The sequence below is a fragment of the Pristiophorus japonicus genome, chromosome 1 (assembly GCF_044704955.1).
Source record: "Pristiophorus japonicus isolate sPriJap1 chromosome 1, sPriJap1.hap1, whole genome shotgun sequence".
NCBI lineage: Eukaryota > Metazoa > Chordata > Chondrichthyes > Pristiophoridae > Pristiophorus > Pristiophorus japonicus.
In genome coordinates this window covers 20,632,721-20,654,542 of record NC_091977.1, presented here as the reverse complement: position 1 = coordinate 20,654,542, position 21,822 = coordinate 20,632,721, and the positions used below count along the sequence as shown (strand labels likewise).

General features: G+C 46.1%; 1 protein-coding gene across 6 annotated transcripts in view; it reads right to left on the bottom strand.

Annotated features, from left to right (window-relative positions):
* The window catches only part of palld (palladin, cytoskeletal associated protein), a 508,296-nt gene that overhangs the window by 105,310 nt on the left and 381,164 nt on the right, over positions 1-21,822 (bottom strand). Inside the window, exon 1 of one of the 6 annotated variants that reach the window (XM_070877972.1) lies at positions 4,434-4,555. The exons of the other annotated variants lie outside the window; for them this stretch is intronic. The gene's annotated coding sequence lies outside the window, so the exon portion shown is untranslated. Of the gene's footprint in view, positions 1-4,433; positions 4,556-21,822 lie in introns of those variants that run through there. 6 annotated transcript variants of the gene reach the window in all.

The window sequence follows — 21,822 nt, the reverse complement described above, 5'->3', positions numbered from 1 at the left end:
AGCAGAAATAATTATTCAAGCACTGTAACTGTCCCCATTTTTCCGTCTCTTTCGGTGGATGGTGAATATTGGGACCTGGCTCACATTCACCCTTTAACCACCATCAGAATTAGATCAGTCAGCCACTCATCACGTTGCTGTTTGTGGGACCAAGCTAAATTGGACACTAAATTTCACTTTTAAGGTTTAAAATGATGAAAAAGACTTGCATTTATATAGCGCCTTTCATGACCTCAGCATGTCCCAAAGCACTTTTTAAAAAAAAAAAGTACTTCATTGGCTGTAAAGCGTAGACACTGCTGTAATGCAAGAAATGCAGCAGCCAACCTGTACACAGCAAGCTTCCACGAATAGCAATTAAATAATGACCTGATAATCGGTTAGTGCTGTTGGTTAAGGAATACATTTTGGCAGGGTACTGGGGAGAACTCACCTGCTCTTTTTCCAAATAGTGCCATGGGATCCTTCATATTCATCAGAGAGGGCAGACATTGTCTTATCAGAAAGACAATACCCCCTCAATAGTGCAGTACTCCCTCAGAGCTGCACTGAAGTCTCAGCCTGCATTTTGCACGCACCTCTCTGGAGTGGGTCTTGAACCCACAACCTTGATTGCATGCACTTTGGAACAAAAGAATCTCAGCAATGAAATGTCAACAGTTCTGTGGTCCGGTTACTGTTTGCACAAGAATGCTCTCATCATACAGAGAGAGAGAGAGAGAGAGAGAGAGAGAGAGAGAGACACACACACACACACAGAGTTATACCTGGTGCCCTGGGCCAATATTTATTCCTCAACCAACATCACTAAAATTATATGGTCATTATCACATTGATGTTTGTGGGAGCTTGCTGTGCATAAATTGGCTGCCACATGCCCTACATTGCAACAGTGACTACACTTCAAACAAAGTGCTTCATTGGCTGTAAAGCGCTTTGTGACATCCTGAGACCGTGAAAGGCGCTATATAAATGCAAGTCTCTTTCATTTGTCAAACATCCCCATACAAACCCACTACTCCAACCTACTTATTTCTAACCGCTACATATCAAAAAAACAACTTGTTAGCAGCTGGTCATTATTTCACCATTCACACCCTAAGTCGACTAATGCTTTTCTGACCTCTATCATTTCTGTTAAGTCTTGAATAGAGTCAGACTAGATACTGCAAGCTCAAAGTAAGTGGTGACCGTAATCCTTTATTACAGATCTCAGAGTGCCTCTCCAGCCTGTGAGGCATCCTTATATACACAGGTGCTCCCAAGGGATTGTGGGATCCCTTGGGACCCCAGGGGATAAGCCCTCTGGTGGTTAGACATGATAATTACAGGTTTACATACATAATTACCATTTCAATTCAGCCCATCATCCCTTTTGTCTCTCTAATCTCTCCTGCCTTCCACCCTATCATAGACCTCCCCTTTTGTTCTTTCTTCCCCTCCCCCTTTCAGTGCTTGTTAAGAATCTGTTTTTTCCAAACACTCCAGTTCTGACAAAGGGTCATCGATCCGAAACATTAACTCTGCTTCCTCTCCACAAATGCTGCCTGACCCAGAGATTTCCAGAATTTTCTGCTTTTATTCCAGATTCCAGCATCCGCAGTATTTTGCTTGTGTGTTTGCATAAATATATTCAGTTGGGGGCGGGGGAAGTTTGGCGAGAAAAGGGGGTTAAAAAAATTTTACAACATTTATTCACAGCCGAGATCAGAACTGGGCCAGTGTGGAGTCATAGAACTGAGCACTACGCAGGCAGAAGACAGATCAAAAATGAAACCCTGAACTACAAGCCAAATATGCAATAGAGCACGTTTATAAAAACAAAATCAGTGTCAAGAAAGAATGGCGTGAATTTAAATGAAGCAGCTCCAATATGCACTTTCCAAGTATAGTGCACAACTCCCTTTCTTGCACTCTTTGTTTCATTACCAGAATTTGTACTAGATCAAAAAAATAACTAGGATTCTGCAACAAGAATGGTCACACATTCCTCTCTGATTTAAAAAAAAACATTCTACCTTGTCTGCTACCATGACAACACCAGCAGTCTTCTGGGAAGGAGCTATGTTGCTTGTCTTGTACAGTTGCCAATATTTATTGCTAGGACAATCCTAACCTCAGTAGAAAAAGGTCTGGGGCTCATTTCCTTTCTGAAGACTGAGTGATGTTTAGTAAAGCAGTTCATTCAAAGAAGGGATGAAGAGAGCAAAAAAAAACTGACAAAACAAATCCCACAAAAACAGGATTGTCCCACGATATAAAAGACTACAGCAGACTCTTGGCCTTAATACACAAAGCCTTTGTCGCCCGCACGCCAATCAACATAAACCTCCAGCTACATCCACCTTTGTTGGGAGACATGCCTTTTGTGTGGAAATATACTACTGTACTTGGCAGCACGTAGTTAACTCTGTTCAAATGGACTTCTTGTCGAGCTCTTGCTTGAAGCTGCTGTGCTCCAGAATGGCTTTACCTCCATCCATCAGCGCTGGCCGAAGGGGGTGGGAGGTGGCTCGTTGTGGGGTATCGACACTGGCATGTAACAGGTGGGCTGAATGGTCAGTTTCTGTGCTGTAAATGCGACGCAGTCAGCAACGAGACCTGCACGTCACAAACTTGGGCTATCTGAACTGTTGGGGGTGGGGGGAGGGGGTGCCTCCCTCACTTGGGAGGAAAAGGTTGCCAACTGTGGGTTGGACATATTCCTGGAGGTTGCATCATGACCTCCCGACACCAACCAGTCAAACAGCCCCCCTCCCCAATATTTTCATTTAAAAAAAACTTTTGTTTAAATGCCCTCATGATTTTTCTCCCAGCGTGACTCACAGGAGAATAATCTTTTTTATTCCTGGAGATTCCAGGGCAATCCTTGGAGAGCTGGTAACCCAGGAGGAGTGACAACCCTACTTGGGAGGGGGCACTCTTCCTTCACTCACAGGACAGGGACCCAGTACTGGAGATCAAGAGGGTCACACACTATGCATATATACACACACAGGTGAACTCTCAAAATGAGTATCCTTACTTGACCAGGAGCCAGGGTCCCCCAATTCTTAAATCAACAGGCATTTAGTTCGAGTGCAGTCTCAGTGCAGGTGTGATGCCGACCTCCAGGAAGGGAGCCTCACAGCTCAACGTGCTCAGATACCAAAGCTCGAGGAACAACATCTCAAATTTTCAATTAGGCACTTTAAAAGCATTCGGGACTCAATTCAGCAATTATAGCTCATAACCACAGTCCCCATTTATTTTTCCAGATAGCAGCTGCTACCGATGATTCTAAACCCATCTTTTGTTTCATTACTCATCCCATTACTATCTCCTTGCTCCATCATCCCTTTAATCATTTAATCTCTCCTGCCTCACAGCCGATCACAGACGTTCACTTTTGATCTTCACGCATCCCCGCACTGGCGTAAAACCTGTTGCATCTCGAACTTTTTCCAGTTCTGACAAAGGGCCATCGACCCTAAACGTTAGCACTGTTTCTCACTCCACAGACACTGCCTGACCCGCTGAGTATTTCCAGCATGCTCTGTTAATTTGTACTTCTCACCCAGGCTAACATCCCCAGCCTTGAAGCACTGACCACACTCGATCAGCTTCGCTGGGCAGGCCACATAGTTCGCATGCCAGACACGAGGCTCCCTAAGCAATTGCTCTATGCAGAGGTCCTTCACTGCAAACAAGCCAAAGGCACGCAGCTGAAACGTTACAAGGACACCTTCAAAGCCTCCCTGATAAAGTGCGACATCCCCCACTGACACCTGGGAGTCCCTGGCCGAAGACCGCCCAAGGTGGAGAAAGTGCAGCCGGGAGGGCGCTGAGCTCTTCTAATCTCAACGCCGCGAGCGTGACAAGGTCAGGCGCAGGCAGCGGAAGGAGCGTGCAGCAAATCAGTCCCACCCCCTCCTTCCCCTGACAAATGTCTGTCGCACCTGTGACAGAATCTGTGGCTCTCACATTGGACTGTTCAGCCACCAAAAGGACACACTTTAGGAGTAGAAGCGAGTCTTCCTCGATTCCGAGGGACTGCCTATGATGATGCACACAACATGGTCCTCAACATGCACACAGACAAGGGCACATACCTATATCAGCTTGCCCATTCTCACCAGCAGATGCTGACTGACCCATTTTGGGGGTTTCTTGCATTTTCTAATTATTGGCTCAGATTACCAACATCTGCAAGTTCCCCCTCCCCAACAACTAGTTCCAAAAATGGAGTTACAGCGCCACTTTTGTGCCTTCACCCCTTCAATGCAACAGTGACAGTATAATTGCAGTCCCAAAAGACCTTGCCTTCCCCTCTCGGAATGACTCCAGGAGCAAACACATGTGGAAAACCCCATCACACCCGAGACATTGACAAGGAGCCTTACGTCTCTCTGCAAAGTATTCTGAAATACACGCCACAAAATGCAACTCCTTACCTCCTTCAACTTTCAATAGCCTGGCTTGCGTGACTCTGAAAACGCCCTCACAGACACACACTGAAATGATGCTCCAACAAAAAGCCGGAGCTGCACCAAGACATTTGAGCAGAATGCGCCGGCCGGCAGGCATCCGACAATATATACGGACTAGTCAGAGGCTGACAGAATTCCGCTTCATGACTCAGTGATTCTCCAGCCCAAGTCCACTGCATCACTTCAAAATAAAAGCACACAGTACTGCCCCTTCGCCATATATCTATAAAGGAACATTGTGGCTTACAGCTGAAAGTACTCAAATACCGAATGACAAGTGACAGGTTAACTCAATTGCTTTTTTAATCTATCCTTCCCTCCCCACTTTAAATCATTTCAATACCAGATACACTATTTGATAATGAAAGAGGACTCTAAGTTGTTTCACACAACTCTTTTTGGGGAGTACAAATAAACATTAGATCGAGTGCCCTCCAGACACTTATAACAGCCCTCTTTTTTGTTTTTTTTTTGTATTTTTTTTTTGGTTTTCTTTTGTGTTTTTTTTTAGGGCATTAAAATTCAATATTTTACAACTCTTTTAGGTAAACAAAATGAAACATTCAATCAAGTGCCCCCCCCCCCCGATCTGGGGGACACTCCAGACACTTTTAACTGCCCTCTTTTTTTTTGTGTGATTTTTTTTGGGGCATTAAAATGATATAATTTACAAGTGCCCCCTATAAAAGGAGAGGGGGATACTAAAACCCAGGAATTAAAACAAATTAAACTTTAAAACATAAAATCAAATAAAAATTTGGTTGCCGGGGGTGATGATGCACTCCAGTCCCTCTGGCGCCCAACTCTCGCGCGGAAGGCCGCGAGCGTACCGGTGGACACCGCTTAAGTTGTTTCACACAACTCTTTTTGAGTAAACAAAACAAACATTAGGTCAAATGCCCCCCAATCTAGGGGACACTCCAAACATTTTTCAACTGCCCTTTTTTTTTACTTTGTTTTTTTGGGTTTTTTTTGTGATTTTTTTGGGTAATAAAATCATAAATTTTTACAAATGCCCCCTATAAAAGGGGAGGGGGAACACTAAAAACCCGGCAATTAAAACAAATTAAACTTTAAAACGTATAAAATCAAATTAAAATTTGGTTGCAGGGGGTGATGATGCACTCCAGTCCTTCTGGTGCCCACCTTTCGCGGAAGGCCACGAGCATGCCGGTGGACACCATGTGCTCCATCTCCAGGGACGCCCAGCAGAGGCAGGCAGTCGGGCTGAATGACCCTCTTGACCGCCTGCTGCCTGGACCGGTTAATGGCCACCTTGGCCAGGCCCAGGAGCAGTCCCACGAGGAGGCCCTCCAACCTGCCCGTTCCTCTCCCCCTGCACCAGATGCCCAAAGATCAAGAGCATGGGACTGAAACGCAGCCAGAAATTGAGGAGCAGCCCCTTTAAATAGTAGAAGAGAGGCTGCAACCTCTCACACCCTACATAAACATGGAACACGGTCTCCTCCATCTGCCTTACAACATCATCCTCCTAGTCTCTTCTACCTTCCGCCTATCACAAACCTTCCCTTTTGTTCCTCCCCTTCCCCCTACACTTGTTTAAAAACCTGTTACATCTCTAACTTTTTCTAGATCTGACGAAGGGGTTACTGAGCTGAAACGTTAACTCTGTTTCTCTCGATCTACAGGATGCTGCCTCACCTGCTGAGCATTACCAGTATTTTCTGTTTTTATTTTAGATTTCCATCATCCGCAGTATTCTGCTTTTGTCTTCTTGAAATTTGTTTTGTGCGAGCCTATTTTGATGGACCGTTAAGGGTGACACTGGGTTACCCCCCAGGGTCACCAAGCAAGAATCAGCACAAAAAGTGCCCCTTTTAGGGCCATAATAATATAGGAACGAAACTTATAGTCCAATCAAACTAAAATGATGCCAAAATAAGCATCAAATGCTTGCAAAAACAAATAACTTGCATTTATATAGTGCCTTTAAGCTAGTAAAATATCCCAAGGTGCTTCATAGGAATGTTATAAAACAAAATTTAACACTGAGCCACATAATGGGATATTAGGACAGACTTGGTCAAAGAGGTAGGTTTTAAGGGCTGTCTTAAAGGAGAAAATCGTAGAAATTTACAGCACGGAAGGAGGCCATTTCGGCCCATCGTGTCCGCGCCGGCCGACATAGAGCTGCACGGCCCTCGGTCAGCAGCCCTGAAGGTTACATATAAACCTATGAACAATGAACAATGATGGAAATGCAAAGAGCACCTGGCCCAACCAGTCCGCTCCACACAACTGTGACACCCCTTATACTGAAACATTGTACACTCCACCCCAACCGGAGCCATGTGATCTCCTGGGAGAGGCAAAAACCAGATAAAAACCCAGGCCAATTGGGGAAAAAAAATCTGGGAAAATTCTTCTCCGCCCCATCCAGATGATCGAAACGAGTCCAGGAGATCATCCCGGCCATATTCGATTCCCCGCAGTGCTTACCATCGAATCATAGAATCATAGAAATTTACAGCACGGAAGGAGGCCATTTCGGCCCATCATGTCCATGCCGGTCAACAAGAGGCTATACAGCCTAATCCCACAGAGAGGTAGAGAGGCAGAGAGGTTTAAGGAGGGAATTCCAGAGCTTGGGGCTCAGGCAGCTGAAGGCATGGCTGCCAATGCCAAAGACTGCTCTAAGTGGAGGAAGTGCATCTGGGTGGGCGCTGAGCTCCTCGAGTATCGTCGCCGAGAGCATGCAGAAATCAAGCGCAGGCAGCAGAAGGAGGATGCGGCAAACTTGTCCCACCCACCCCTTCCCTCAACAACTGTCTGTCCCACCTGTGACAGAGACTTGGTTCTTGTATTGAACTGTACAGCCACCTAAGAACTCATACTAAGAGTGGAAGCAAGTCTTCCTCGATTCCGAGGGACTGCCTCTGATGATGAATGATGATGATGATTAAAATGGGGGATGCGCAAAGGGACAGAATTGGTGGAGCATTGTAGTCAATGTTCCCGAAAGCTGTGCGGCTGTGCAGCGGTCTGGAGGTCCCGTGCAGTCGGCTCACTCGCTTTTAAATGGAAAAACCGCACATGCGCGGGAATTTGAATGGGCCGGCAACCTGCTAAAGGATCCGTGCACCTCCACAAAATTAGAGGGAACATTGGTTGTGGGGCTGGAGTTGGATACAGGGACAGGGAGGGGCGAGGTTCTGGAGGGATGTGAAAACAAGGACGTGGATTTTATAACTTGAGGCATTGCCAGACAGGGAGCCGATGTAGGTCAGCGAGCACTGGAGTGACAGGTGAACAGACTTGGTGTGAGTTAGGATATGGGCAGCAGGGCTTTGGATAACCTCAAGTTTAAGGAAGGTGGAGGGTGGGGGCCAGCCAGGACTGCATTGGAATAGTCAAGTCTATAGGTAACAAAGGCATGGCTGAGGGCTTCAGCAGCAGTTGAGCTGAGGCAAGGGCGGAGACGGGTGATGCTACGGAGGTGGAAGTAATTGGTTAAGGAGAGATTTCCAACAAAATCAGGATTTTCTTATTGATGTCTATGAGACACTACATATCCTGTGGTGACCACAGAAGGCGTTAGGAAGGACGATCCAGGATTTTGACCCAGAGATGATAAAAGAAACAATGATGTATGACCGAGTGGATAGGCCACATGGCCTACAGTACGTAGTGATTACATCTGAATTAGGACTAAACTAATTTATCCAATGTACACACTGTGGTGTTACAATTTGGCTAAGTCACATGTTGCACAGCAGGACACTGCCAGGGATTTGCTTGGAATGGGATTCTCCCGATCGTCTGTCGTAACTTCAGCGGACCACCGACGGAAACCGTTGGGAGTTCTCCCAAGGTGTCCTGGCCAAAACTTATCCCTCAACCAACATCACTGAAAAAAACAGATTACCTGTTCATGATCACATTGCTGTTTGTGGGAGCTTGCTGTGCGCAAATTGCCTACTGCGTTTCCCACATTGCAACAGCGACTGCGCTTTCTAAACGTACTTCACTGGCTGTAAAACGCTTTAGGGACGTCCCAAGGACGTGAAAGGCGCTGTATAAATGCAAGTCTTTCTTTCGATCCTCTCTACGGTTCGGAGGATGTCCGAGCCCCCAGTTTGTGCAGTGAGTGTAATCGAGCTGCCCAAAGTGACGCCGCATCACTAAACGTGCTGCAACTGCCAGGTAACTTTGAGAGATCTTGCAAGGTGGAGCGTACTTTGCTTCGGGCTCAACGGGTCTGCAAGGTTTAGCCATATGGCTGGATCCAATCCCCGCTGGAATCGACACCTCAACTATAATTATTTTAAGTTGAACCTGTAAATCAAATGCAAATCAAATGCCCCCTTCACCTCAACTATATAATGGTTTATTCTTTACAGTGCTGCTTATAACATTCGAACATCGAACCAGACGCGGGGCGGGGTTGGGCAGTTGAATTTAATGTTAGAGATTCGGGGTTCATTTATACCCAGGCGGTCAGACATCGGTAGCTGTAGAATAGGTTCCAGCCAACGGTGTTCACATAGAGTTACATAGAGATTACAGCATAGAACCAAGAGTTTAGAAGAATGAGAGGTGATCTTATTGAAATGTGTAAGATTCTGAGGGGGTCGACAGGGTAGATGCAGAGAGGATGTTTCCCCTCGTGGGGGAATCTGGAACCAGAGGGCATAATTTCAGAATAAGTGGTCGCCTATTTAAAACAGAAATGAGAAGGAATTTCTTCTCTCAGAGGGTCAATCTGTGGAATTCTCTGCCCCAGAGAGCTGTGGAGGCTGGGTCATTGAATATATTTAAGGTGGAGATAGACAGATTTTTGAAGGATAAGGTTGTCAAGAGTTATGGGGAACGGGCTGGGAAGTGGAGTTGAGGCCAGGATCAGATCAGCCAGGATCTTATTGAATGGTGGAGCAGGCTCGGGGGGCCAAGTGGCCTCCTCCTGCTCCTATTTCTTAAGCAAGCCATTCGATTCCTCGACCAGCAGGGACCGGAGGGGCTGGAGTACTTAGTCAACACGGATAATAATATTCTGACTTCATTTGATAAGTTTTCTTTGTTTTATGTATAATTTGAGTGGTTATTGTGTGTGCCCCTTTAAAAAGGGGGTCACTTTTGTTTAATTATCTTTGATTTGGGTTGATGAGACACAGTGTCACCCTAATTGGCAATTAAGATTAAGAAGGATTTTGATAGGGTAGACATGGAGATGATGCTTCCACTTCTTGGGGAAGGGGGAAGGAAAGATCAGAACTATGGGCCATAAAAATAAGATAGTCACAAATAAATCCAATCGGGAATACAGGAGATACTTCTTTATCCAGAGAGTGGTGAGAATGTGGAACCCGTTCCCACAGGGAGTAGTTGATGCGAATAGCATGGATGCATTTAAGGGGAAGCTCGATAAACACATGAGGGAGAAAGGAGCAGAAGGATATTTTGATGGGGTGAGATGACGTAGGGTGGGAGGGAGCTGGTGTGGAGCATAAACACCGACATGGAGCAGTTGTGCTGAATGCACTCCTGGCTGGCCTCCGACATTCTATCCTACGTAAACTAGAGGTGATCCAAAACTCGGCCTCCCGTGTCCTAACTCCCAACAAGTCTCGCTCACCCATCACCCCCTGTGCTCGCTGACCTACATTGGCTCCCAGTTAAGCAACACCTCAATTTTGAAATTCTCATCCGTGTTTTCAAGTCCCTCCATGGCTTTGCCCCTCTCTATCTCTGTAATCTCCTCCAGCCCCACAATCCCCTTCCCCCTACCCCATCCCCCGAGATATCTGCGCTCCTTTAATTCTGGCCTCATGAGCATCCCTGAATATAATCACTCAACCAATGGTGGCCGTGCCTTCTGTTGCCTAGGCCCCAAGTTCTGGAACTCCCTGCCTAAACCTCTCTATCTCTCTTTCCTCCTTCAAGATGCTCCTTAAAACCTACCTCTTTGACCAAGCTTTTGGTCACCTGTGCTAATTTCTCCTCATGGAGGCTTGGTGTCAAATTGTTTTGTCTCGTAATACTCCCGCGCAGTGCTTTAGGACATTTCACTACCTTAAAGGCGCTATATAAATGCAAGTTGTTATTGAATGGCCTGTTTCTTTGCTGCACATTCTCTGTAATAAAGTAACTGTTTCAACGGGTGCTTTTAATTCCACGGGGAGCAGGAAGAGAAATTCCAACAAAAGATGAGGAAGATCGATGAATAACGCCTTCTCCTCCCCTCCCTCCTCCTCCTCCCCCATCCCCTCCCTCCCCCCTCACACGAGGGATACTGGCACAGCAACTGCACGAAGCAGCAGAAGATTAAGACTCCAGCATTACTGAGAACATTCAGTTCTGTGTTTAATGTGGGGGAGAAACCCAAATCAGAGAAAAAAACTACTATTCTGAAATGCTCTGTATCAACTCCTTATTTGGTAGCCTGCTGAAGCTGTACTCTTGTCTTGTTCAAACATTCTGGACTATCCCCCAAAGTCTGGCTTTGGGAGGTCAGCCTGACTCAGCCTTCTTTGTTATTCTTTGTCATAACTCGATCCCACAACGCTCCTGCCCATTTAAGGAGTGCCTTTCCTTTTTGCAGACTGTGAGTTGTTGGTTTATTTCCCCCTCTCCTTCTCCCCCCCCACCCCCTTTCAGCTGCGACTCAACTTCTGCCTCTCGGTGTAAAATATTTTTTTTAATAAAAGACTGCAAAATCCTAAATTGGCCGCTGCGTCTCGAACTCCGTGCCTTCATACCTCTCCATGCGTCACTTTATTGATTGCCTTGACTGTGCCAAAGGTTATATTTCAAGCTTTTCCCCCCAAAAAGTGTTACATTGCATTCTGCTCAGATGTAAAATAAATGCAGAGATGTGAGCGGATCTGCAATTCCTTTCTGAACTTTATCAACATAGAATCATACAGTACAGAAGGAGGCCCTTTGGCCCATCGTGCCTGTGCTGGCTCCCAGTAAGAGCTATCCAGTTAGTCCCACTCCCACCGCTATTTCCCACATAGCACTGCAAATTTTTCCTTTTCAAACTGTTTCCACTGGAGAGAGGGTCGGTAACCAGAGGAGACAGATTGAAGATAATTGCCATACGGCGCAGGCAAGATGGATCAAACGGACTCTTTCTGTGCTCAATAATTCCATGATGTTTTTATCCTATTTCCTTTTGAAAGTTACTATTGAATCTGCTTCCACCGCCTTTTCAGGAAGTGCGTTCCAGATCATAACAAGTTTTGTTATACAGGCAACGATTATCCGCACACAGATCCAACAGGAAACCATTGTAACGGGATTTTAAATTTCGGCCCGGGAAGGGATCGGGTTTTAACTTTATAATGTCAAATCGCTCTAATGGAGAAATCGTTTGCCCGGCATAGCCCAATCCCCGAGGGACCCGGATAATCGAGAGTTGCCTGTGTTCCCATAATGTAGGCTGATACCTTAATACATCTCCACAGACACAAGACTCCCAAAGCAAGCGCGCTCTACTCAGAACTCCTGCACGGCAAGCGAGCCCCAGGTGGACAGAGGAAATATTTCAAGGATACCCTCAAAGCCTCCTTGATAAAGTGTAACATCCCTACCGACAGCTGGGAAATCCTGGCCAAAGACCGCTCGAAGTGGAGGAAGAGCATCCGGGAGGGCGCTGAGCACCTCGAGTCTCGTCGTCGAGAGCATGCAGAAATCAAGCGCAGGCAGCGGAAGGAGTGTGTGGCAAACCAGACTCCCCCACCCACCCTTTCCCTCAACGACTATCTGTCCCACCTGTGGCAGAGACTGTAATTCCCGTATTGAACTGTTCAGTCACCTGAGAACTCACTTTTGGAGTGGAAGCAAGTCTTCCTCGATTTCGAGGGACTGCCTATGATGATAGAAACATAGAAACATAGAAAATAGGTGCAGGAGCAGGCCATTCGGCCCCTCGAGCCTGCACCGCCATTCAATGAGTTCATGGCTGAACATGCAACTTCAGTACCCCATTCCTGCTTTCTCGCCATACCCCTTGATCCCCCGAGTAGTAAGGACTACATCTAACTCCTTTTTGAATGATGCTGACATTTCTAATGATGTGAATTAGCCATGCTCTCACTGGAAAAGAGAAAGTTGAGAGTTGATATCCACATCACAAAAACAGATTATCTGGTCAGTATCATAGTGCTGTCTGTGGGAGCTTGCTGTGCGCAAATTGGCTGCCGCGTTTCCCACATTACAACAGTGCAGTAATGTTGATAGTGAAAAGCTGCTTCACCTTTTCCAGAACAGTCAGGCCAGAGGACAGTGCTCACACTTGAAAGAAAGCAAAGACTTGGATTTATATAGCACCTTTCACGACCACTGGGCGTCTCCAGCGCTTTACAGCCAATGAAGTACTTTTGGAGTGTAGTCACTGTCGTAATGTGGGAAACGCGGCAGCCAATTTGCGCACAGCAAGCTCCCACAAACAGCAATGTGATGGTGACCAGATCAGCTGTTTTTTTGTGATGTTGATTGAGGGATAAATATTGGCCAGGACACCGGGGATAACTCCCCTGCTCTTCTTCGAAATAGTGCCATAGGATCTTTTATGTCCACCTGAGGGAGTAGACGGTGTCTTGATTTAATGTCTTACCTGAAGTACGGTACCTCTGACAGTGCGGCGCTCCCTCAGCACTGCACTGGAGTGTCAGCCTAGATTTATGTGCTCAAGTCCCTGGAGTGGGATTTGTACCCACAGCCTTCTGATTCAGTGGCGAAAGTGCTACTCACTGAACCACGGCTGACACGGTGGGAGGATTAAATTCAAAACGAATCTGCGGAAGCAATCTTTCAGCGAGCGAGCGATCGATCAATGTATGGAATAGGCTCCCAAAGGGGAAGGTGGAAGCAGTTTGTATTGATTCACTCAAATGTAATTTGGATTGATTTCTTTCAGAAAATAAAATTTTGGGATACAGTGTATGAGTAATTTGAGACGGGACGTGTGGTGAGTGTAGCGTGCTTGGGAGGACCTAACATAAGAACGTAAGAACATTAGAAATAGGAGCAGGAGTAGGCCTTTTGACCCCTCGAGCCTGCTCTGCCATTCAATAAGATCATGGCTGATCTGATCATGGACTCAGCTCCACTTCCCTGCCCGCTCCCCATAACCCTTGACTCCCTTATCGCTCAAAAATCTGTCGATCTCCGCCTTAAATATATTCAGTGATCCAACCTCCACAGCTCTCTGGGGTAGAGAATTCCATAGATTTACAACCCTCTGAGAGAAGAAATTTCTCCTCATCTCTGTTTTAAATGGCTGGCCCCTTATTCTGAGACTATGTCCCCTGGTTTTAGTTTCCCCTATGAGTGGAAATATCCTCTCTGCATCCACCTTGTCGAGCCCCCTCATTATCTTATAAGTTTCAATAAGACCACCTCTCATTCTTCTGAACTCCAATGTGTATAATTCCAACCTACTCAACCTATCTTCATAAATCAATCCCCTCATCTCCGGAATCAACCTAGTGAACCTTCTCTGAACATCCTCCAATGCAAGTATATCCTTCCTTAAATACGGAGACCAAAACTGTATGCAGTACTCCAGGTGTGGCCTCACCTATACCCTGCACAGTTGTAGCAGGACTTCTCTGCTTTTATACTCCATCCCCCTTGCAATAAACGCCAACATTCCTGAGGTTAACCAAACTCTCCAGCACTAGGGGTTTCCTTCGTTTTAGGTCTGGGTCTGCTGTCGACTCTACTCACTCAGCAGAAAACTGGCAGGTGGCCAGTTAAAATCGCCCTGGCTCTTGCCTGTCCGAAAGCCACAATGATTGCAACATCTGCAATTTTAACCTGCTCCCTTGAGCGGGCAGCAAGGACATGCGCCCGGAGCCAACAGGGTCCTTCATTACATATGCACATTACAGCCCAATGATTTCATTGAGACCCGACTGTAATTTTAACCCAGGCTTGAGTGGGGAATCCAGCCGAGTTAAAATCAGGACTAATTGATAGGGATAGATTGCCATGATTTGTCAACAATGACAAATTGAATTTATATAGCACCTTCAATGTAGTAAAAACGTCCCAAGGTGCTTCACAAGAGCGATATCAGACAAAACTGACACCGAGCCACGTAAGGAGATATTTGGACGCTTGGCCAAAGAGGTGTATTTTAATGAGCATCTTAAAGAAGGAGAGAGGTAGAGCGGTGGAGAGGTTAGGCAGGGAATTCCAGAGCTTAGGGCCCAGGCAACTAAAGGCATGGCCGCCAATTGTGGAGCGATTAAAATCGGGGATACGCAAGAGGCTAGAATTGGAGGAGTGCAGAGATCTATCCTGGAGAGGTAGAAGGGAGGACCATCAAACAGTTATAGTAATTGTCTTGAGCAAATCTTCTCCTTATTCCATCGTTGGCTAAATTGACTTTGAGGTAATCTGGTTTCAAGCTTTGAAGCAAGAAAATGGGTAATGGCAAAATGCTGGCTTCATTGTAAATTGCCTTGCCTTGCAGCAGCACACATCGGGCTCAATTTTCCCCAATACCGTTTTTTGGCGTATTGCCAGAATTACGTCCATTTTTTTTGGCCTCAACTACTCCAAAAAAAAAGTAGCAAGTTTCTCCGTTCTATTTTTTGAAATTGGCTCCGCGCAGCCTGTCATTTAGCCTCGGGTTGGGGAGCCTAATGTCTGCGCCGATAACACGATGCCTCTCCTTCTGCGCATGCGCAAAAAAAAAAATGATGTTTTTGACGTGATTCCTATGGGCGCGCATGCCCAGTACAGGTCCCGGTTTGCATTCAGCCATTTTTAAAGAGCCAGTTGTGTGTGAGGACTTTAATTCTCAATGGAAAAATTGGAGCTGCAATACAGTATGCAACGCGGCTCAAGGAACAAGAATTTCTTACAGGATGAAGTGGAGGCACTATTTACTATGATTGAGGCCACTTGGCACGAGCTGGACACCAGCAGAGGTCACATAAAAGTTTCACCAAAAGAAATGAAGAAACGCTGGAACCAACTTGTAGAAGATTACTGTGCAATGGTGACTAACTCGAGGTCTGGAGGCCAGTGCAAAAAGAAGTGGCAGAAACTTGGTCAAGTAAATAATGTTTTCATTTATTCCATGGAATTGCAATTGTAAATATGACCATCTATATATGTCCCACCCAGCAGAAAGACACCCTCACTAAAAAGTCATATTTTCATCTTTGCAGAGGAAAGTGGCACACAACAAACGAGAAAGAACTCAAACAGGAGGAGGCCCGGCAAATCTGCACCCACTGAGACCCTTGGAAGAGAGGGTTGTGGCGTTGATGGGTCCTGCCTGGAGAAAAGCAACCACCACTGCACAAGCTGGGCCCACACTCGAGGGAGAGGGTAAGTCCTGCAAATTTCACAGTCTGGCTTTGCTAAATGTTAAGTACTGCGCGGGATAGTTATGCTTTGGTTCATGGGGATATCTCCAGCAGCTATGCTTTGGTTGATGCAGTGTGCTATCATTCATCGTGGTCCTTCAAATCAGCCTGCTGCCTGCACTGTGTGAGCCTACGCAAGCCACCCACCCTGCCCCCTCCTCTGCTGCTAACCATTTGTCTGTGTTCTGTTATATTTTGCAGAACTTGAGGCCAACCCTGATGATGCAGAAGAAGATTCAGACGCGGACGAGCCTGAAGAGAACACCTTCCAATCCCACCTTCCAGACCAAGAGCATGGGGGCGAGGAGGAGGGGGAGGGGGAGGGGATGGATGAAGGCCCCACAGTTGTACTCACTCTGGGAGAGGTGCAGGTGCCACCCATTGAGGTGCCAGCCCCTTCCCTGAGTGGTTTGAGTGTTGGTGGGACATTCCATGGTTTCTCACAGTCCGAAGCTGAGGATTACAGTGGGGTGCAGTGAGGCACACCCGGGGCCCCATCGTCCGAGGCTGCAGGTCCCAGTGGGATGCAACGAGCCACACCCAGGGTAAGGAGGGGAAGCAGAGCTCGACAGCACTCTCTTGAGGTGCAGGATCTAACAGATGTGGCAATGAGTGTGGAGAGCATTGACCTTACCCGAGCACCGCTGGACACCATCAGTGGGGTGGGTGATGAGGTATCGGGACTGTCGGGAGAAGTAACAACACTCTCACGAGAAATGTGAACACTGTCCGGGAACATGAGGGAGGGACTATCACAGTAGCTGATACACTGTTGGCGAACATGAGGGAGGGAATGTTGCAGGTCGTTGAGACACTGTTAGGGCACATGAGGGAGGGAATGTTGGAGTTAGCTACTGCAATAAGGGAACACGCCCAGACCCCGCGTTCATTGACAGAATCAACTGCCACTCCCACTCCAATACCCAGACCAGCCTCTGAAGAGGCCCAAGCTGCGCCCACCACATTACTGCCTGCCCCTCCACCCCGCCCACTCCATCAAGAAGTGCACATTACCCGAGATGTTTGAAAGAATAAGCTTGGTACCAACCCGAGAAATGCCTGCGGGCAGGAGTAGAGTCAAACGCAGTGGGCGGTTTTAGAATAAGGAGAGATTGGTGCAGCCTTTCTTTGCTGCTGTTGTTGTTATTATTATTATTATTGTTGTTACTGTTGTAACTGTTCTCAAATTAAAAGTTTTTTGAAAGTGCTCTAACTTTAGAAGTTTACAAGTTTGTAAGTGATCTTAAAGTTTTTAAGTGATCTTAGAGTTTGTAAGTGATCTTAAACTTTGTAAGTGATATTAAAAAGAAAACTTTAAAGTTTGATACAAGAACATTTTTGTTAAGATTAAATTAGGTACAAACAAATATTTGTTAAACTTTTGAATAAAATATATTTTACATTATAACTGAATCATTTCCATTATTTGTTCCATTATTAACACAACTTTTTGAACTAAAGAAGAATCATTTCCATTATTTGTTCCATTATTAACGCAACTTTTTGAAGTAAACAAGAATCATTTTCATCATTTGTTCCATTAACACATCACAACATTATGGAACAGCTCCAAACAGATCCGACGGGGAAATGGAGTTGAGGTTGAAGATCATTGATTGGTGGAACAGGCTTGAGGGGCCATATTTCTTATGTTCTTGTGTGACCAGGATTAATTCAAGATTTGGTTCTGAAGAACATAAGAAATAGGAGCAGCCGTAGGCCATACGACCCCTTGAGCCTGCTCCGATATTCACAGATTATGGCTGATCTGATCTTGGCCTCAACTCCACGTCTGTTCCCCATAACCCTTCACTCCAGTTCAATAATCTGTCTATCTCAGCCTTGAATATATTCAATGGTCCAGCCTCCACAACTCTCTGGGGTAGAGAATTCCAAAGATTCACGACCCTCTGAGAGAAGAAATTCCTCCTCATTTCTGTTTTCAATGGGCGACCCCTTATTCTAAAATTATGGCCCCTAGTTCTAGATTCTCCCACGAGGGAAGCATCTACCCTGTCAAGCCCCCTCAGAATCTTATATGTTTCAATAAGATCACCTCTCACTCTTCTAAACTCCAATGAGTATAGGCCCAACCTGCTCAACCTTTCCTCATAAGACAACTCCTTCATCTCAGGAATCAACCTGGTGTACCTTCTCTGAACCTTAGTGAGGGTTGAGGCTCTACTGGTCAAGTGGGAACCTTGCACACGCTTCTTGGTAGTCTGTCGTATCCAACAAAGACGTTGATGTGCTAATCATCAATGGCATGTGTCTTCAAGCGGCTGTATAGGCCAATTCTGGATGCACATAGTCTCTTGCACGTCGGACAAGGGAAGTTCGATGTGCCTGATGCTGACAGTACTGCCACCTGATGTTGTCTATCTCTAGTGTCCCGCAGGCACTGACATTGGCTTTCTTCGAAGGTCTGGCAGGCAGTCCTCGTGAGGGTTCGCCACTGGATTTTATTAGCTGCTGTATTCTCGAGGTCCTTTGGTCGGATACCACAGTACTGGAGGTTAGCCTTAATGCAATCTTTGTAGCGCTTGCAAAGGCGCCCCTGGTGTCTTTGACCTTCACAGAGCTCGCTGTGAAGAAGCCGACGAGGGATCCTTGACTCATCCATGTGGATGACATGTCCAGCCCACTGGAACTGGGCTCGCATGATCATCGCCTCAATGCTAGTTGATTGTGCTCTCTCCAGAACCTCAAAGTTTGACACCCGGTCTTGCCAGCATATGTGGAATATAGATCTGAGACTGCGCATATGGAAAGTTTCCAACTTTTTGATGTGACGCTTGCAGGTGTCCAGGTCTCACATCCATAAAGGAGAGATGAGAGAACGACTGCTCTATTGCACATGCTTACACTGTTAATAAAGGATGGCTTCATCACATGTTACCACTCCCCCCACCCCCCCAAAAAATAAACTAGCTATGAAGTCATAATTAAAAATGAATGCTTAGAATCCGATAATAAATGAGTGGCAGGAACGGGAAACAGCAACATTACACACCAGGGGACTTGTTCATGAGATTCGCTGAGACCATGCTTTAAACGCTGGTCTTCACTGGCCTCTGCTCTGGTCCTCCCAAGGTAGTTCACTGGTCTTAGGTTTGCACCGGACCTGTTTTCAACACACCTTGGCATTAAAAAAGCTTCACTGACTGTATCTGTGGAGATATTCTTATCGGGCAGTCAGGCCTTCCAAGTGAGGAAGGTGGATGGAAGCTACTGTACTGAAAGGAAAGAAAGAACTTGCATTTATAATAGCACCTACTCCTGCTCCTATTTCCTATTTTTAATGTTCCTTCACAACCAGCGGACGTCCCAAACCACTTTACAGCCAATTAAGTACTTTTTGAAGTGTAGTTACTGTAGTGATGTAGAAAATGCCGCTGCCAGTTTGCGCACAGCAAGCTCCCACAAACAGCAATGTGAGAATCACCAGATAATCTGTCCTTTTCAGTGATGTTGATTGAGGGATAAATATTAACCAGGACACCGGGACTAACCGCCACCCCCATGCTCGACTGTGCGTCTTCTGAGTCCTCTGTGCATAGACTCTGCTTTTGCTAACCATCTCTAGACAACATAATGTGTAGATGGTGCGAGAGAGAGAGAGAGAGTGAGAGGCTGAAAGGCAAAAGGATAGAATTTCACAGAGCTGCCCAGACAGGAACCCGAGAGGAAATGATTCATCTGTTTTCCATCCTATAAACCATTCAATTAAGGAACGGGTAATACGTGTGGAATAATGGACAGCTCGGCGAGTTACAAAGCTGTCATACCTCCGAGAGGTTCTGATGACGTGACCTCATCAACTGGGAGCAGCTGAAATGGCTTCTAATCCTTTTCCGAATCCTCCTTGTCTGGCCCTTCCTCCACCAGAAAGATATGTAAACTCCCTTCCCACTGGCGAACTCCTGATGCAGCCACATGGGTCCCAGGTGTGCCTGCACACAGTGCCAGCTGGTGACGATGAAGGGGTGTGAGGAGAACGGAGAGATTATATTATACAGTACTGACCTACAGCAGTGCACAAAAGCAAAAAGAAAGACTTGCATTTATATAGCGCCTTTCTCATCCTCAAGACATCCCAAAGTGCTTTACAGCCAATGAAGTGTAGTCACTGTTGTAATGTAGAAAACGTGGCAGCCAATTTGTGCACAGCAAGCTCCCAGAAACAGCAGTATGACAATGACCAGATAACCTGTTTTAATGATGTTGGTTGAGGGATAAATATTGGCCAGGACACTGGGGATAACTCCCCTGCTCTTCAAAATTGTTATGTATGTAAACCTGTAATTACCATGTATAACCACCAGAGGGCTTATCCCCTGGAGTTCCAAGGGATCTCACAATCCCTTGGGAGCACCTGTAGATAAGGAGGCCTCACAGACTGGAGAGACAATCTGAGATCTGCAATAAAGGACTATGGCCACACTTACTTTGAGCTTGCAGTATCTAGTCTGACTCTTTATTCAAGACATAACAGAAATAGTGCCATGGGATCTTTTACGTCCACTTCAGAGAGCAGACAGGGCCTGGGTTTAACGTCTCATCCAAAAGGTGGCACCTCTGCCATTGCAGCACTCCCTCACTACTGCACTGGAGCATCAGGCTGGATTTTGAGCTCCAGTCTCTGAAGTGGGATTTGAACCCACAACCTTATAATTCAGAGGTGAGGGTGCTACCCACTGAGCCACGGCTGACACTAAAATTGAAATGAGGTAGATTTTCAAAGTTCCCGCCCGGGTATAAAACCAGCGATACGGATTGACTCCCCATTACGGAAACAGCCTAATTCCCATCAAACCTCTCTCTCTCTTCTCCCCAACCCCCGTCCTCGCCCCCGATACGCGTGAGATCTGTTAAGCCGGAAACTTGACAGATCGGAAAAGTCGATTTTCAGCGCGGCTTTTCCTATGCCTTCCTGGGTCCGTAGAAACTTCGTACGGGCTCGGGGATGTCAGAATTTCAGGCTCATTAAAAAGCCTTGCACTGTTTATACATTATAAATAATAATGCTCCAAATTACTAAAAGAAAAAAAGAAAAATATGCATTTATATAGTGTCTTTTACGGCCACTGGATGTTCCAAACGCTTTACAACCAATGAAGTACTTTTTGAAGTGAGTCACTGTTGGATATTAAGGGAATCAAGGCATATAGGGATAATGCAGGAAAGTGGAGCTGAGGTCGAAGATCAGCCATGATCTCATTGAATGGCTCAAGGGGCCGAATGGCATACGTTCTTATGTTCCATGTGATGTAAGGAAACACGGCAGCCAATTTGTGCACAGCAACCTCCCATAAACAGCAATGAGATAATGACCAGATAAATGGTTGTTTCCGTGATAAATACATGTTTTAATGATGCTGGTTGAGAGATAAATATTGGCCAGAACAATGGGGAAAATTTCCCTTGGTCCTCATTGAAATTATGGCCTTTCACGTCCCGCTGAGAGGGTGGCAGGCTCTCAGTTTAATTTTGCATCTAATAAGAACATAAGATAAGAAATAGGAGCAGGAGTAGGCCATACGACACCTCGAGCCTGCTCCACCATTCAAGAAGATCATGGCTGATCTGATCATGGACTCAGCTCCACTTCCCCGCCCGCTCCCCATAACCCCTTATCCCCTTATCGTTTAAGAAACTGTCTATTTCTGTCTTAAATTTATTCAATGTCCCAGCTTCCACAGCTCTCTCAGGCAGCGAATTCCACAGATTTACAGCTCTCAGTGAAGAAATTTCTCCTCACCTCTGTTTTAAATGGGCAGCTCCTTATTCTAAGATCATGCCCTCTAGTTCTAGTCTCCCCCATCAGTGGAAACATCTTCTCTGCATCCACCTTGTCAAGCCCCCTCACAACCTTATACGTTTCGATGAGATCACATCTCATTCTTCTGAATTCCAATGAGTTGAGGCCCAATCTACTCAATTTTCCCTCATAAGTCAACCTGCTCATCCCCGGAATCAACCGAGTGAACCTTTTCTGAACTGCC